The sequence below is a fragment of the Homarus americanus genome, unplaced genomic scaffold (genome assembly GCF_018991925.1).
Source record: "Homarus americanus isolate GMGI-L3 unplaced genomic scaffold, GMGI_Hamer_2.0 scaffold4060, whole genome shotgun sequence".
In the NCBI taxonomy this organism is placed as follows: Eukaryota; Metazoa; Arthropoda; class Malacostraca; order Decapoda; family Nephropidae; genus Homarus; species Homarus americanus.
The window spans coordinates 1,508,670-1,517,321 of record NW_024746161.1 but is presented as its reverse complement, the minus strand read 5'-3'; the positions used below and the strand labels follow the sequence as shown (position 1 = coordinate 1,517,321).

The 8,652-nt window shown below is 36.9% G+C and overlaps 1 protein-coding gene across 1 annotated transcript in view; it reads left to right on the top strand.

Annotated features, from left to right (window-relative positions):
• The window catches only part of LOC121878994 (pyruvate dehydrogenase phosphatase regulatory subunit, mitochondrial-like), a gene marked incomplete in the record, with an annotated part of 125,568 nt that extends 121,507 nt beyond the window's left edge, over positions 1-4,061 (top strand). The window contains 1 exon segment of the mRNA XM_042385444.1: positions 1,666-4,061.
• Between the last annotated feature and the right edge of the window lie 4,591 nt (positions 4,062-8,652).

Below are 8,652 nucleotides of genomic sequence, written 5' to 3'. Positions count from 1 at the left end.
GTACCATCCTGCATAAACACATCAGCATGGCATTTTTCAAAAGACCCAGGCAAATAATCACAAAGCAACTCCAAGTAGTTAAATTGGTTCATCATCACATTCCTAGGTAGCACAACAAGATCACCAGTTCCAAAGTACAAGAAGCAACCCTACACCTTAAGTGACTCGGGATGCTTAACTGTGCTAAAAGTGAACTTGGGGTCAAGTGAATCACTCCCGGGGCTCCTGTACACATTAAAAGTACGACTTCCAGCAAAAGAAAACGTTGCCTCGTCACTCCACAGCACGTGCTGCCACTTGGTTGTATCCCACTGAGCGTTAGCTTTGGCAAAATCGACCCTACGCTGCCTCTGGACAAGGGTAAGGAGTGGCTTCTTGCGTGTGCGGTGGCTGCGAAACTGCAGGTCGTCATGGATGATGCGGTGAACGGTTCTTACAGAAACTTCACCTAGAAGTACAGGGTTTTTTCTTTAAATTCCCATGCTGACAGACGTGGATTAGCATCAAGTTGCCTCTTAAGAACAGTTAACGTGCGTTGGGAAGTTTTTCGAGCCGTCCATGGCCGTCCGCTGTGCGCTGGTATTGCCATCTCGCTGTCATCTCGAAATCGTTTAATCCAAATCTGAACTGATTGTTCACTCACACCAACAATTCTTGATATTTCCTTTACAGGTTTCTTGCCCTTATGCAGACTAATAATTGATGCTATCTTCGCTTTTGTTAAATCTATGCTTGCCCATTATGGTAAAAAAGGCAAAGAAACAACGGGCATTGTGGCAATAAATAGGGGGCAATTTCGGGGGTAAAACTCATAAATCTTCGTTCACAAAATTTACGCGGGCAACTGGTGAACGTTTTGAGTGCTGGCTGACTTGTTCTCGAGTCTCCTTTCGCTGCCAGACATACAATGCCTGCCTCAGCCTCAGCTGGCTGGAGTGGAGGGGTGTGAGACACTTCAGCAAAGATCACTTCCCGTCAGCCACCTGGAGCATAATGCAATGGCGAGGAGTGTAGGTAATTACGTTCAGTAAGCTTCCCTGTGGCGTGACAGGCAAATAGTCACACTGGAACCTGATAACCCGCGCTGGGCATTTAAACACTGGTGGGAAATTGCGAGCGTCTTAGTACGTCACCCGGGGCGAGCTAGTTGGGCATCTTAGTACGTCACCCGGGACGTATGGGTCAAGTCAGACCAGCTACTGATTTTGATACCAACAACAAACTGTACAGTACCTGTAGTTTATTAATCTTACGTAAACATTAATGCAAACAATAAATGATAATACACAAAATTAATATTAAATAACGTAGAAATAAGTACGAATATGAGCTAAATATAGAAATATGTTACACTCTCCTATTGGTCCACCCTAGCTTGTGCCTTTTCCACATTCAGTACATGCATGCTTCATAGTTTCCTCCTGAGAAGTCTTAAAATAAAGAAATTTGTGCACCATAACATGATTTTGTTATCTGGGGTGGTTACCATATAAGATGGTAATTGTCTCCTCTATACATGTATAGTTGGACTTATTAATAGTCCAATTGGTTAGAAAGATACTGTATTGACTGGATCTTGTTACTCATGCTAGTTCTAATTTTAAAATATTGAGCAATTATATTTAAAGTTAATACTGTACTGATACAGTATTTGTATTTTTCCAGTTATTGTTTACCGGAGATATCTACACTACAGCTCCATATTGTGGTCTATTCTGCAAGTAAAATTTAAAAAAAATAACACCATTGTTGTACTGTGCTACATTTACTTTATTTCATTTTATATTTCTACTCCTGTTTCATTTTCATCTGTTTGACTTAAATACAGGTATCCCTCACTATACGAACGTTCGAGATACGATAATTCACTTAAACGAATTGCCTAAATTACTGCCTCTTTTTCATGTTACAAAAGCGTCCCCCATTTATACAAATTTGGGTCCTGACAAAAATTCTAATCGCGCTCCCCCAGGAGTCAGCTGGGGTTAGCCATATCCTCCCAGCACTCTCCCTACCAGGCTGAGAATGGAGTTATATTATGGATTATTTTCAACTTGTAATTTCTGGTATATACACAAAACTTTTTTTTCTCTCCTTTTTTAAGTTACTTGCACAAATAAACCTACATACAGAATGTCAGAATGTGCAAAAAAATAAAACAATAATTATCATACGGTAAAGAACATAAAGGTATTAAACATTTCTTTGTGTACCAGCGAGAGTTAGCAGCACTATGAGCTGGGGGGAGTTATGTTACCATTTTTCAACTCATAATTTCAGATAGATAAAAATTAACTTTCTTGAATATTTTACTCAGTAAAACACACAGAATCCTATATACATAATGTGCAAAAACAAAGTAAAAGAAATAACTATCATAAGGTCAAAAACATAAAGGGAATAAACATTTCTTTGTGTGTAGAGCAGAGATGGAGCATTGCTAATGGTCGGCAGAGGCGGCCGGGCTGCATTGCTATGGCAACGCTTTAGGGCAGCCAGCATATATGCAAATGGTTCCACTAGCAGATATGATAAACTTTGATTTAGATTTTATTCAAAAGTTGTGTGTTATTTGTCTTCAATTAGGTAGGGATTTTTTCTTATTTGTTAACCGATTTTGTGTTTTGGTGGCATTTTTCTTTTGGGGAACCAAACTCAATTTTTCCCATTTGTTCTGTTATTCAAGATATGGAAATTCACTTAATGATTTTTCTTTTTACCTAACCCATTCATATATCGAGGGATACCTGTACACAACAACAGCTTAGTTTAGTTGCACAAAACCTATACCAACCTGAATTACTCATTACCATCTTTGTTTTACTGATGTTATTTAGTTTTGCCTGTCAGGAGACATTCTAATGATAAAGACTGACCACAAAGTAAGAAGGGATTAAAATAAGAGGGTGAGCAGAAAACTGAATGTAATAATGGAAAGAGGATAACTCATTTTTGAAATATAAGAAACCTTACTTTCACACATGAACTAGAATGAATACACAAGTGATATTATTCTTTCTGCCATTGTGCAAATTAACTTTGGGTACAAGTCAGCCCTCTCTTTGGACCACGTCACACGAGCATTTATGTCCTGCGCTGAAGAAGGCATGTGTTCGTACTGGCATGTATTTCACTTGTCAGTTCACCTGCATCTGACAAAAATAATCAAAGGGACTTCCATCTCCTACCAGAGATGCACCACCACTGACATGTGAGAAAATCATGCTCCTCTGCAGTACTATTGCCATATGAAAAATTCTAGAACACTCGGCATGTTTTATAATGCTGCAGTTTGGAAGTACAGTACAGACATGGAGTGAGCATCTCCCACATGTGCTGTGTGTGAACAGTCCCATTGAACTTCAATAATTTCTAAACTTCACGGGAAAAACATGCTAGTGTGAAGCAGGCCTTATCTGGCATTCTATCAACCAGCAACTCTCACTTAATGGTGCTATTATAGAAAAGGCATTACCTGACAAACTTCCCATTTATTTCATGATGCCATTTCTTTGTATTTTATGTACTTATTGATTGTTAAGTGTTTTTGTGAGAAAAAAAAAAAGCTCTGGATAAGGTTATAACTACTGTATCCGGTAAGTGAAGTGTGTGGTTTCTTCTTGCTTTCATGTGCTGTCTCAATTTATAAACCATTATTAATTAATTATTTAGTTTCAATATTGCATATACAAGTACTAAGTAAATACCTGTAGTTTGAAGCATAATTATTTAGGGTAGTTAAACAGGGATGCTTCATAGACACTAATGGTGTGTCTTGTTTATTTTGTAATCTAGTAACCTTTTGAATTTGTTTTCATCCTGTTCTGTTCTTCTGTTCCAAGTGCCTTCAGTCAGGTTGTGTAATGATAGAGTCTGATTTTAGGTTTTGTGTGTGTTGACTGGATTGTCACTCTTCTTTGGGAGTCAAACTAAATATTTAGTAGCACTTACACTACTGGCTAAGTATGGCCTGTAATAAGTAAAGCATTTGATAATTCACACTAAATTACAGTAATGACTAGGTTTCTTGTTGTTGGATGCTATAAAAAATATACCGTATATACTCGTCTATAATTCTACCTCGTTTATAGGTCGTCCCTGATTTTTTTACCAAGAAATCATTAATTTATGATATGCCTCGTTTATAGGTCGACCCAAGTTTTTGAGGGTAATGGAACAGCAAAACCTTCACTAAAAACACTCTACGTCCTATAAACTGCGGGCCGCCGTGCCTGAAACACCGAGCACCGAAGGCAAATTGTTTACCATTATTACGACACTTTACACTGAAACGCAGGTACATGTAGTTTCAGCAAAAATATTGTATACAGGTTGTACCTCTCTAGTCTGGCAACCTCGGGACCTGACCGGTGCCGAACCATGGAAATTGCCGGACCATGGAAATTCACCCTTTTCCTGGATAGATAGTGACTTGTGCTTATGCTTGGAAGCACTAGCACCACTTTCTCTGCATCATGGTCTCTTTGAAGACATATTGAAGGGTTAAATGTCGTATAGTAGCTTCTCAAATTTCGCGAGTTTTTAATTCTTAACGTATTTTATTGGAACACAAAAAAATAAATAAATAAAAATTTTGACGGCGGAAACTTGAATTTCGACGGGTTTGAACGGCCCGCCAACGTGCAGACGACGTGCATAATCGTGTAAACAGCGTCATTTCTCTTATGTACAAAAGATTCATTATTGTTTATTACTGAATGTCTTTTTTATTGAATTAATGTTTATGTGTGCAAAATGAGCAATACAATTCATTAATAATACGTAGAATATTAAAACACACGAGGAAATGACACAGCATTGTTTTCGTTGATTACAAAACCAGTGACTGACTGGTTCTACATATAAAACTGAAGAAAATAAGACCCTGGCTGTAGCTGTAGTAAAATTAATATGGTTGTTTAAAGTAATGTTATTTAATGTTAATAAATGGAACAATAGCAGTAGCTAACGATAATGGTAAAGAAAAAAGAGAGATCGTGTATGTAAGTGCGCATGCGCACATGTGAAAACATATCGTCATTACTTTACATAAGAATATGAAAGCAACACTTATTTACTGTTCATATATATTTTAATTAATGTTTCTGAATTTGTTTTTATTGAATTAATGTTTGTGTGCAAAATTAACAATACAATTTATTAATAATACGTGGAATATTAGAGGAGACGAGACGGCTGCCGGCATTGTTTATGTTAAAGCTTACAAAACCAGTGACTGATTGGTTCTACATATAAAACTGAAGAAAATAAGACCCTGATTTTAGCTGTAGTAAAATTAATGTAAAAAAATTAATATAGTTGTTTGAAGTACCTGTAATGTTATTTAATGTTAATAAATGGAACAATATAAGTAGCTAACCATTAATGGTAAAAAAAAAGTGAGACTGCACGTATGTAAGTGCACACATGTGAAAACATATCATCATTACTCTACATAAGAATATGAAAGCAACACTTATTTACTGCTCATATATATTGAAGGGTTAAATGTTGTACTCTGTATAGACAAGCAGAGAGAGAGAGAGAGAGCAGCCGAACTGCCGGATGTAAACAAACCTTAATTTCCCGCGGCTTTTTTTTTTTTTTAAGGGGATTAGCCCACCCGGGCATAGGTCACTGACCCACATTGGGGCCTGAGGGGCAAAAATTTAATACTCCTGTAATAATAATAATAATTCAGATAAGTAAAAAAAAAAAAGAGCTGCCTATCTACCTATTGGACAAACTAAAGTCGTTCCGGACCATGGGAGTTTCCGGACCACAGAATGCCGGACTAGAGAGGTACAACCTGTATTTCCATTCAAGTCAATTAGGAGGGAATATTATTGTAATACAACAGTTTTTTTTTTAACTGAAAACCATTTGAAAAGCGATTACGGTAACAGCTTTGAACAACGAAAGAAAGCAAAAGTCAATTGTTTTTGTCATGGTTTTATCCCACTTTCCACTGTAATATGTACGTCATTTCAGCAAAAATATTATATTTCCGTGAATGTATTATATCAAGCACAGTATGAATAGAATATCATTGTAATATAACAGTATTTAACTGAAAACTATTAAAAAAACGAGTTAGGTAAAGTCTTTTCTTTTCGTCATGTATTTTATCCTATTTTACATTGAAACACATCACGTTTCAGCAAAACTACTATTTATTTCCGAGAATATATTCATTCAGGCACAGCTAAGGTAAAATATACTTGTGGTGTAACAGTTTTTAACTGAAAGTTATTCGAAAAACACATGTACCGTCTAGCTGATACTCAACAGCTGGTGGTGCGTCGTGCATCGTTGTAAACAATATGAGGTTGAGGTGGATTATTATATTAAGTGTGAAATATCGAAAAGGTTTTTATTACCGGTATTTTTTGAAGATAAATGAGTACTGTGATACCGTTTTTGGTATAATAAGTTAGCCTGTTCTAAGAACTTCAACATAGACTACTGAAAGCACGTTGTAAGGTAAGTTAGCCTATTGTATGTTGGTGAGCTTCATCTGCTGAAGGCATTGCACAGCTTTTCATTACTAATTAGTACATATTTTACATTTCCATTGTTTACCGGCAGTAAATGGTAAATATTTTTCATGTCTAAAGCTAAAAGTTGCTCCTCGCCCTTCCCATCATGCACGGATTCAACCTAACAAAACTATTACCCATGTAGAGGTCGACCCCCGATTTTTTGCCTAAAAATTTGGTCTTAAAAACCCGAACTACACACGAGTATATACGGTAAAACTTGAGAATTAATTAATTGTTAATGGCTTAAAATGAAATTTCACATAATCTTTTGGAGATTACATAATTATTTTATGCAATTGTGTAATCATTACACATGATGTGGAAGTCAGAATGAGTTACTAAATGGATATATTGGACAGTTTTAGTTCACTAATATGCTGAAGGATCTTGGGCTTTTGTTGGTCTTAATAGTTTCTTAACAACTATAATTCTGATGTTTACACGTCTCATTAAACTTTGTTTCTATTTTGAAAAAGGATTTACAAATAGAAATAAATTTTACATTTATTGAGAAATAAAATGTACATGTATGATGCAATGAAGTGATGTTATTTGTAAAATCAAAGAAAAAAGTTGCACAAGACCCTTTATCATTATACAGTGATATCTCCATTAGCCGGAACAATTGGTACAGAGCGCTTCCGGGAATGAGAGATTTCCGGGTAACGAGACGACTTTCTCAAAGCCGGTAAATATCCCTCATCCCAGGAATTTTCCGGGTAACGGAAAAATTTTCTCGGAAGTTCCAGAAATTGCCCAATACATCATCTCTCAAACCCGGAAAAGTATCCCCCATCCCTGGAATTTTCGGGTACTGGAAATTTTTTCTCAAAATTTCTGGAAAATGCACCTAATTTTCATCTCTCAAACCGGGAAAAAAAAAAAAACCTCCATCCCCAGAATTTTCAGGGTATCAGGAAAATTTTCTTGAAACTTTTGTAAAAGCACCTTTGCTTTATATAAATATTCACCCACATGAATAACATCAACTTATTCACCAAGTGACTCGACATGTTATTCACGTCAGATACTTAGCTTGCAACTTCCTCAAAGGTTGAGCGCAGGTCAGCTGATTCATCAAACAACCGGCTCGCTCTCTCACGCCCAGAGAAGGTAGTAGACTATCACCACTTGGACAGCAATCCCTGTTCACACTGAGAGGTTCAGGGATCGAATCCTAACAAGTGAGGTATTGTTTGTATATGGAAGTTCTCGTGCTATATGAACTACAGTGGGGTATGCTATAACGAACGGATCCTACTACGAATATTCCTATAACGAACGGTTTTACCTATAAAATTGAGAATGCTATAACGAACGAAACTCCTACAACGAACATAATTTAAATTTTTTTTTTTTTTTCTAATTTATTGTTTTATTATTACAAATATTAATGATATTCTTTATTTCAGGGGTTTAGATGCATATTTATGCATTTTTTTACAATTTTTACAGTTTTATATTATATTTTTCAATGTTAAGTGGTTGTATTTGGGGGCCTGGAACGGATTAATCCTATAACAAACGATTGCTATAACGAACAAGGTTCTAGAACCAATTAGATTCGTTATAGCATACCCCACTGTAATGATTTACACACCTATTTTTGAAATAACGCGCTCAAGTCATTTTAAATTTGCCGTGCATTCGCCTGGCAGCTAAGTCGAGTGTGATGCCTGGTTAGGTACTTATACCCCTCTGTAGTACAGTGTAAGCTAGGTAATTTCAGGCGCTCTAATGTCTTAGCGTAGCTGAGGTGCCGCAGTGCAGGCACCAGTCTGGTGGCCCTCCTTTGGACATTTTCAATCAACTGACAGTCCCCAGCATATCTTGGGGACGAGATGGGGGGTGACAGTACTCCAAACGGGGAAGCACTTCACTCTTGAAGAGCGTTACAAGGGACGGAACGTCTAGATATCTGAACGACCTTATAAGACCCAATAATCTAGTTGCCTGATTTACCTTCTTCTCACAATGACCCGAGAACTTCAGCTCATTGTCAACGTACACACCTAGGTCCTTTTCACATTCAGTCTCAATTAATGCAGTTTCTTCATCCCGTTGGGACATATAATATGCCTGCTTACCGTTGGTACATCACAGGTGCAGC